This window comes from Lynx canadensis, chromosome B1 (genome assembly GCF_007474595.2).
Source record: "Lynx canadensis isolate LIC74 chromosome B1, mLynCan4.pri.v2, whole genome shotgun sequence".
NCBI lineage: Eukaryota > Metazoa > Chordata > Mammalia > Carnivora > Felidae > Lynx > Lynx canadensis.
Window position 1 is genome coordinate 151,456,939 of NC_044306.2, and position 9,674 is coordinate 151,466,612.

The 9,674-nt window shown below is 36.2% G+C and overlaps 1 non-coding gene across 1 annotated transcript; it reads right to left on the minus strand.

Annotated features, from left to right (window-relative positions):
• Nucleotides 1-283: 283 nt before the first annotated feature.
• On the minus strand, nucleotides 284-393 carry LOC115513192. The gene has a single exon (XR_003968607.1). It is a non-coding gene; the product is annotated as a U6 spliceosomal RNA (small nuclear RNA).
• Between the last annotated feature and the right edge of the window lie 9,281 nt (nucleotides 394-9,674).

Here is a 9,674-nt window from a genome sequence, read left to right on the forward strand (position 1 = left end):
CTCTCTGTCCCAAAAATGAATAAACGTTGAAAAAAAAAATTAAAAAAAAAAAAAAAAAGAAAATATGCCCATAATTACATGCACAGCATCCTTGAGAAATTGGGGAAATTTGGGAATGTAGGTAACAGGCCTAGGGAAAAATCCTTCATCTGGCAAATCAACAAAAAGGAAAGTTTCCCTCAGGTTCTAGTAACTTAAAACATTTTTTTAAAACAGGTTTGCTGAGATATAATTTGCACAACAGAAAATTTCCCCATTGTAAGTATACAGTTCAATGAGTTTTAAAAACTAGGAACACTTGATGAATTTGCATGTCATTCTTGTGCAAAGCCATGCTAATCTTCACTGAGTTGTTCCAATTTTTGTTCCAAGGTATTCTGCCAAGTCAAGAACTCTCAGAATTTTAATTTTTGGCAGAAAATTGCCATCTAATGTTCTTCAGAACACAGGGGACGGAAATGTTAGTATTTATTTTATGATGGACTCTGCATGTATCTTTAATATTTGTTTGGGAAGCATTTAAGAAAATATATCGATAGATAATGAGATCTGACTAAAGTGTACTGAATCTTCAAATTAGTTTTAGTATGTAGTTATAATCCATATTTTATAAGTAAAAGAAGACACTTCCTCAAGGTTAAGAAACTCAACTGAGGGAAAGGACTGGTACATTTTGGAGCTGGGATGTGATCTCACATATTCTGACTCACATCACATTGGGATAGAAGATTATCTGGTGGTGATCCATCAACTCTGATAATAGGTTCTAAGTTCTCTGCATGTGGCATTTCATATAGTCCTTATGAGAGCTCTATAAAGTAAATGCTATTATCTAGTGCATACATGAGGCAGTTGAGATAGAGTTACCTGAGACATACAGTCCAGGGTTATAAAAAAATAATGGGAGACACAGTTGGGGCCCTAATTTAGCTACTTGGGGCCTAGAGTAAACTATACTTACCTAAAATGGTCTCCCTTAATATCCACTGACTATCCAGAGAGGAGACAAAGACTGGGGCCCCTTGTTAGTACTTGCCTTATGAAGTAGAAAGAAAGAATGGTAAGGGAGAATTTCCATGACTCTCTGGACAGGATTTTCTACATATCTCACAAACCACATTCTAATGGTGAATCTGTTTTATATAACGATATCGATTTCTAAACTTTCATATTTTCACATTTGAGGTCTTGATTTATGAATAGAGCCCAGTTTTTAAATCTTTTGAAACAATTTTCTAGTATGCTGATGGAGAATGGGAATGATAGAGAAGGAAATGTGCCCAACGTTGAGCTTCTGGATGGTTTTACCCGGGGCTCTCTCTGCCTGAGATTGCTCTGTCCCCAGATGTGACAAGGTTCATACACTTACATCATTCCATATCTTTTCAAAAGTCACCCTCTTGTACCTTCCTATTCATAGTAGGATTCCTCTGTTCTCCGCCTTGAATTTGTTTTATTTTTCTCTCTTGTACTAATGACCACCTAACTTAAGTTCAGAGTGATACTTCCAACTCAAATTCTAGACTTCAGGGCTTTTGTTTAACTTCTTTTAAAAATGTGTCTGTATCTTTATCACTGAGAACAGTGGTCTTTAAGGGCATGGGGGATACTAGGGAATCTCATAATGGTTCATTTTTTTTTTCTATCTAATGCTGCACATACAATAGTCTTAGAGTAACAAAACTAATACTACCATCAACGATGGCTGAACTATTAGCATTGTTTTGCTTTTCTTTTCTGTCATTTCCCATTTTTTATAGTTGTTCAATACCTATATTGTCTGAGAATATAGCTATTCCATACCATATTCTCTGCCCCTGTCCCTCATTTAGTCTTAGGCCACAGGTGACAATGCATTTGTCCCCTACTAGTCCTTATATTAGTATGCCTCTAGTCATTTTGCTTGTCTGAAGGTTGTTCTCCAGTAGATTCCATAGTAAGGACTCAAGGGAACAATATTCCTGGAATTATTGCACATTGGTAAGAATTTACCTAAACCCTTTGAACTTCAAAATCTGTTCTGTTGGATAAAAATAACTCTTGGCTCCCACTTCTCTTTTTCTTGAATATCTTAAATATGTTACTGCATTTTCTTTTCCAAATAAGTCATGTACTCTTTTCCCTTAATTTTGTAGGTACCTAAAAGAGTTTTTTCCCCTCCCTCCTTTCCTTCCTTTCTTTTTAAAGTCACTTAATTTTACAGGAATATGTCTTTGTTGTTATGGCTCATTTTCTCAGTGATGCTATGTACACTTTCATTATGCAGTTTTACATGTTTTATTTTAGGAAACTGCTCTGCAATTACTGGATTTAGTATTTGTTCTGTTTTCTTACTTTTGGTTTCATCTCCTTTCTTCTCCTACTATCCATATGCTCAAAATTTTTTGCCTGTCTTCAATATTTTTAACTTTCTTTTGATTCTTTCTTTTCTTTTCCTTCATTACTTGCTGAGTTCTAAAGTTTTTCTCTCTCACTTTTTATTTTGCCTAGGCTATCATCTGTTGCATTTTTTTTTCCTATTATGTGACTTCTCTTTTTTTCCTGCATTTTTGGAATCCTTTCTTTTCTTATTTCTAATTATATCCAAAGTTATGGAACATTGTTTCTGAGCTTTTCTAGTTCTGATTTATGTTGTTTTCGTTCATGTTTTGTAGCATTTTCTTAATGTTTCTTAGCTAGTTTTGAAATAGTAGGTTACAGTTTTGTTCTGTTTTGTGGGCATGTTTTTAGCAGGCTTTTATTGTCTGCTACTAGTACACGATTTTGCTTTTTTACTCTTTTTCTTATGATAAATTTCTGTGAGATATGACCTTGATACTTACATTGCTCATGTTTATATGAAATAATTTTTTCTAAGGCAGTGTTTAGGAAAGTTTATATAACTTTACAGAGATCCCTCTTCTGTTGTTTTTACGTTCTTTAAAAATATGGTAATGTGCTTTCTATGATTTGATCTGGACTCCCCTCCCTGCCTTTTCTTTGTTGTTTTCATTCTGTTCAGTTTTGATTCCCCTTCCAGCAATTTCTTTTCAGTGTGGGTTCCTGTCATGGAAAAGGCAATTCTGGTGGGCCAGTTCTGAGAGTTAATGAGTGTTCTCTGTTCCGCATTGTTCAGTCTTTCCTGAAAGGGGAGGGCTTACATTCACAAACTCCATGTAGTTTCAGCAGCTGTTCCCACATTGGTCCCTGCTTCCCAGTGAATATCTGTGGGCAATCTTAGCATCTGGTTCCCAGACTCCAAAGATACTGCTCTGTTGCTTTCTTCCTCTTCCTTCTTCAGAGATGCAGGTATCATGAAGTTTTAAGGGTTTAGGTGGTTTCCCTCTACCCCATGTGTTTTGGAGCTTATGGGGATAACTATTAGCCTGGTTTTATTTTAAATGCTGCCCTGATTTACCAGTTTTGCTATCAAAGTACTCTGTTTTTATATGGGGATTTGGTGGGATTAAAAGACTACATAGCCACTTCTGCCATTTTCCCAGAATCCTCCCTCCTATGTAGATTTTCAATATGTGCCTTTAATTGCATGGCAGCTATTGACTATCCTCAGTAAATTATTTTTTATATTTATAGAGTTACATAATATATACATATATGTTAATATATTAAAGCCAAAAATTACCGTCCCTTAACCTGAAACTGTTCATGGTCTTTTATAGGTAGTATTGTTCTATGAGACCCAGGTTCATCTTGAAATAATTTGATATGAATTTTACCTCAGAGTAAGCAGCAAATTCCTTTTTTTTTTAATACTGAAACAGCTTTCAGAGTCATAAGACTCCCTGGCAGAAACAATTTTGTGGGGAAAAAACTTTATCTCGACTGATTGAATGCTCAGGTTTCCCTTCAAAGGATCAAGTTTGAAGTGTTTTAAAGGACAGTTTTACTCAGATGATGGAAATATGAAAAAGAATAAAAAGGAAAGCATTGCACTTACTTGGAGGCAATTCTTAGAGGTAGGGTGTTTGTTGTAGGCTATAGGCGACTATTGGCCTATTCATGGTATTAGTGGCAGCCATTTCTAGACAAGGGAAGGCTTTCACAGATAACTCGTAGAGCACTGTGAAATGATCCACATTGGAAGGCAAGGAAATGAAAACGTGTACTTGCCTGAAAGACCGTGTATACTCATAAAAATGAGCTGTTATGGTGGTCTTTCATCCCAATCCCTGCAGATAAAAAGCTATCTCCACATGATTTGCTAAAGCCCTCTTACCTCACTTTCGCAGAGCAATGAATCATGATTCAAACAAGGTAGTGTTTTTTGTTTTTGTTTTTTTTTTTTGTCAAGTTGCTATGGTGAGATGACAAAAAAAAGAACTCTAAATGTTTGTGCAATTGGAATATTTCTTTTTTCCTGCCTTTTCTGATAAACTACCTATATGCATTTTTTCTTAAAAGGAAATGCTTAAGTGAATTCCTGCTCCTTTAAGAGATTGTCCCCCCTCCTCGGTGGCTAGGTTTTGCATACTATGGACAGATTTCCAATGTAAATCTGACTTTCTAATTCTTTCTTTTTTTTAAATAATAAGCAATAGAAAAAAAAATCATCATTATATTAATTATAAAAGCTTACGGGAATTTTGTCTCAGTCTGCTATGTGTCTTTATTTGCTAACACAAGCACAGTGAACAGAGAAATGCTCCTATGTGCCACCAAGTAAGTACTCCTCATCCTGAGTACTTAATTCATTGCTCCTCTAAATGAATTTGGATTCCGTTGGAAAGGGAAAACAGACTTTGAATTTTATTGATGTAGTTACTTATTTACGTAGTACTCTTTGAGATGCCTATGCAAATGTGGATGCAAGAAATAAGAAAAAGCCTGTTATTGATTTTTCTCTGCAATTCCATGCAGACATTTGGGGGCCAGGGAGGGATTTTCATTTTGTAGTACTATTAGGCACAAGTAACTGAGAATTTTACGTGAGAAATAAGAGATGTGGTGCACCTGGATTTTTCTCAGGCTGATGTTATTAATGAAAAATAAACTCACGGAAATAATAGTGTCAGGTATTTAATCTGATATGCAGATTGTTAGTATAATCCTGGATGCATTTTTTTTTTTTTTTGATACTCAAATTGAACATTCCTTAAGATTCAGCAGGTCTGGGATGAAACCATTTACTCTATAGGTTTAACAAAGAATTTGCCAAAGGTTAAAACCAACACAATGTATTCATTTATTCACCCATTCAGGAAACACTTATTGATCGTGTATATTTTAGGTTTGTCACAAAATTCTTCAAGTTTTGTTTATGGAGATATTTATTTTTACCTAGAGTGTATTTTTGTTTTGTTTCGTTTTGTTTTTGTTTTTTTTGTGACTATTTGAGCTGATAGTTATGGTGCTTGGTTCTACATCTGTATTCTGCAGTGAAATTTCAGTGTGATCTATCACCAGCTATTTAATCCATTTTCATCTTTATGGAAAAAGGGGAAAAACTGCTCTTACTAGCTGCTGTTTCTGGAAATGTGATTAGAGCAGATACAGGTTAGCCAGAGCTTAGGAAGCATTTCACATTACTCAGTGGATGGTGCTGAGGAGTGACAATTATTATTATTTTTTTCATGTTTATTTATTCTGAGACAGAGACAGAGCATGAGCTGGGGAGGGGCAGAGAGAGAGGGAGACAGAGAATCGCAAGGAGGCTCCATGCCGCCAGTGCAGAGCCCAATGTGGGGCTCGAACTCACCAACCAGGAGATCATGACCTGTGCCGAAATCCAGAGTTGGATGCTTAACCAACTGAGCCACCCAGGTGCCCCAGAGGAGTGACAATTATGATGAGGATCAGTATCTTTTTTATTTTAGACAATGAAGTTGAGAAAGATCATTAGTCGGCTTTATGAGAAACAACCTGATTTTTTGGATATGTACAAAAATTTACCTCAAAACAGGGGTTAGTTCATAGAAACAAATGAAAACTGTGAAGTTTTGCTAGGGGTCTGCAAGATAAGCATAAGAAGCCTCTCTCATGTGAACCGTAATGCCTGGCTCTGACCTTAGCTTTGCTCACAAAACCTGATGCTAGAGCTGAGTGTGCATCTGTCCTTTCATCCTGATTTCTTTTCCAAATTAGAGGAAACATTCCAAGGGAAAAGTGGGAAGGGCACACATATGATGGGTATACCTTATGGCTGGCCAGGAAAGAAAGAAATGATGACCACTTCTTCCTGCCAGTGGCATATTACAAGGGATCTGAAACAAAGTAATATCACAGGGAAGGCGTTGCTCGCTAGTTTGGTCAGAGAAAAGTTAGGGATTCGGCCAAAAATATGAATTCCTAGAGGAAAAACTATATTAATCCAGAAAGTCAATGATAAAATTGAAATCATCCTTTGATAGATGTCTGCCTTGCTTATATATTTGCAGTGAGGTAGTAAAGTGTGAGCAATCTCCCATACTGGCCTTGTAAACCTGCGGGTGTTGTAATTAATTAAGATGATGTATTGAAACATTGGCAAAATGTAGTGTTTGCTAATACATGTGTGGCCCAATTTCAGCCAGGGTTATTGTTGTTGTTATCTCATCTCACAACATATGACTTTTTAGGACAGTCATCTTTTTAGAATTTACAAAGGAAATAAAAATCAGGCTATTATCTGACTTTTGTTCCTGAGACACTAATGAGCAAGAGTCATTACTCATAACCGAATAATTAATTGGGTTTCCACTCTGTGCCAGACAGTGAGCTGGGCTCTGGGCTCACTTAGATAAGAAACAGTTCTTTCTCTCATGGCACTCACAGTGTGGGGAGAGACAGGTAAACAAATCATTGCCATATAAGTTGATAAATGCTATAATAAATGTATGAACAGATGCCATGAACATAGAGGAGGGCGTATTTAAGTGCCTCCAGCAGAAAGCAAGGGTTATCAGAGTAGCTGGTACATGCCTTGTAACAAGACTTCACAAAGCTGAAAAAGAAGGGACAGGAAAAACAACTTAAAGGCATTAGCATCATCAGCAAAGATAGACAAAGTTTGAATAACTACAGAGTCAATTTGAGAAACGGTCTTTCTATGATGCCGAAGAGTTTGGAATTTTTTCCGAAGAAAATAAGAAGATATCGCAGTTTATAGATACAATCAACATGGTTTAATCAAATTTTAATGAATATTGATGGCTCATCTACTGTGTTCCAGGCTACCATGTACTTGTTATGTGCCACGTAGTATATTAATGTTGGAGCCAAAGAATTAAACGGGTTTGACAGTTAGATGAGGAAGAAGAGAAAATGACTGGTAATAGAAAACTAAAAGAGTCTTAAGCACAAGACAGGTTATTCCCACAGATCAATGAATCAACACATCAGCAATGCCAGGGTCGATTTAGGAGCTTTTACGCTGTTGTCAGGACTAAAGATCTTCCTATCTTTTATCTTTAGCTTATGCTTTTATTGTGAAAAAATGACTCTTAGAACTGCAAGTATCATCCACTTATACAACCAGTCCACATGTAGCAAGGAACAAGAGAAAGGCTGAGAGTTTTATTCTTTTATTTGTAAGACACAACTTTCTGGGAAGACTCCTTTCTAGGAGTCTTCTCTGTTTCATTTGTTTCATTGGAGACAACTTACTATACTGATACCAAAGTTTTCCTACTAGGTTAGGGAAAGGGAATAACATTTATTTTCAGCCTTTATTATAGGCTATGAAATTTGCCAGTGAGGGAAAGAGGGTAGAAAATGGATGTTTAATTAGCAACCATTGGTGGTTGACTCTTCTTAGGTAAAATTAACATTTAAGGACTGAGAGGAAGAGGAGGTAATGTTGAAGTAGATGCACAAATAGGGAGAAAACCAGATGCCAGTGGTGGATTTGACAAATAGGAGGTCACTGCTGACTTTTACTCTGAAAATTTCAGTAGAGTTTACTATTAGGAGCCAAAACTCAGTGTGCTAATAAGCAGATGGCTGGTGAGGAAATAGATATAGAAGCTGCTTTCCTTAAAACCAAACCAAACCAAACCAAAACAAAACAAAACAAAATAAAACTTCTAGTAAAGAGGACAGAAGGAAGGAATCTGTATTGGAGAGAGATTAAAGAAATGATTTTTAGTCAGCGGATGGGAGACAATTAATCATATTTACATGTTATGGGGAGGGGCACATTAAATACAAGAAGTGGGTGTGATAATTGATAGTTTAGAGTTCTAGAGTTGATTAGAATAGATGAATAGGGAAGAGGAATTATTGAATTCAGGAGAAAAAGGAGGCTAAAATATGGAGTTAGGCATAATTAGTGTATAGATGATCATTAAAATCTAGCCTAAGACTAGAGCAGAGATAAAGTCATAGATGAGTTTGGAAATTGATGGAACAGAGGAGTTTCTCCATGATGACCTCTGTTTCTACTGAAAATTTGGAGATACTGTCTGATACTGAAACTGTCTGTGTGTGTAAGGGGAGAGGGTGTGATGGGTAGTAATGGTGGGCTAGAATAGTTTAAGCAGTGGGTATAAATTTGGAATAACCAAAGCATGAAATTAGAAATAGTTTTATTAGGGATCAGTGAAAGGACTGTTGGAATGTATCAGTAACAGGCTGTCATTAAAAACATACCTTTAAATAATGCAGACTTATATGAGTACATTTTCTTCCATAGTGCTCAATAGCCAGTAAGCGCAAGTAGATAAAGCCATTACTTTGAATGAGCCAGTGTTAAACACTATCAGGGAATAGAGGATGTGAATATAATAGAGCAACCTAGAATATCATTAAAGGGAGATCAGGATGTTGAGTGTAAAATGAGAAAAATGAATCTACAAGGGATGTTATTAAGACAGGAAAAGTAGGAGAGGTCTGTACTTTTATATTGTGCCCATCTTCCTAACAAAACCCTATTTCTCCGGTACTTTGTAGTCCTATTTATCTGGCCACACTTAATTAGCCCAGAGGTCAACACTTGGTGGTTTTCATTGGCCTGGGAATCAAGAGCAGATGTTGAGAAATAAGTTTTTTTCTTCCATGAATTAAAATTCAGAAAGTCATTAAATCTGGGTTAGGCTGGCTTGAGGTAAAGTAATGCAAATAAAGGAGATTTAAAGTCAGATTCTGCTACTACTACATGGCAAAGCAGAGAACAGTGATGTCCAATAAGGAAAGAAACACACAGAGAGAGCAAAGATGAACAAATAAAGAAAATACTAGTTGGGACCCTGATGTCTCTGCAGTTTCTGATTCTAATACCTTTTGAAGTTTGGCTTTATTCATTCATACTAGTCATTTGACTCTGTGAGATATGCCTGCATCTTATATTAAATTTTCCTTTTATGCTTGAGCTAGTTTAAGTTGGCATTACTTAAATCCCAAGGGGTCTTATGAAGGACTAGATCAAAGGACTGGAGGTCTTCACTAGTCAAAGAAGAGATTTAGGGCTAATGGATATTCTAGGGAGGTAAAATAATAGGAAAGTTTATGAGAGAGTTGTTAACAAGATGACATGAAATGAATTTTTTTTCATTTTGATAGTTTTAGAAGTCTGTTAAGTAGCTGTGGATGAGGACAATATTGTAGGGCAGTAGAAGAATGTGCTGAAGAGGAGTAGAGGTTAAGAATTTAGGCAAAAGGACACAAGAAACTATTGAGCTAGATTTTGAAATTAGGAGTGGTAGTGAAAGAGTGTGACTGTTCACTGAATATGGAAGTGTGATCTCAAAGTTGGTAGATAA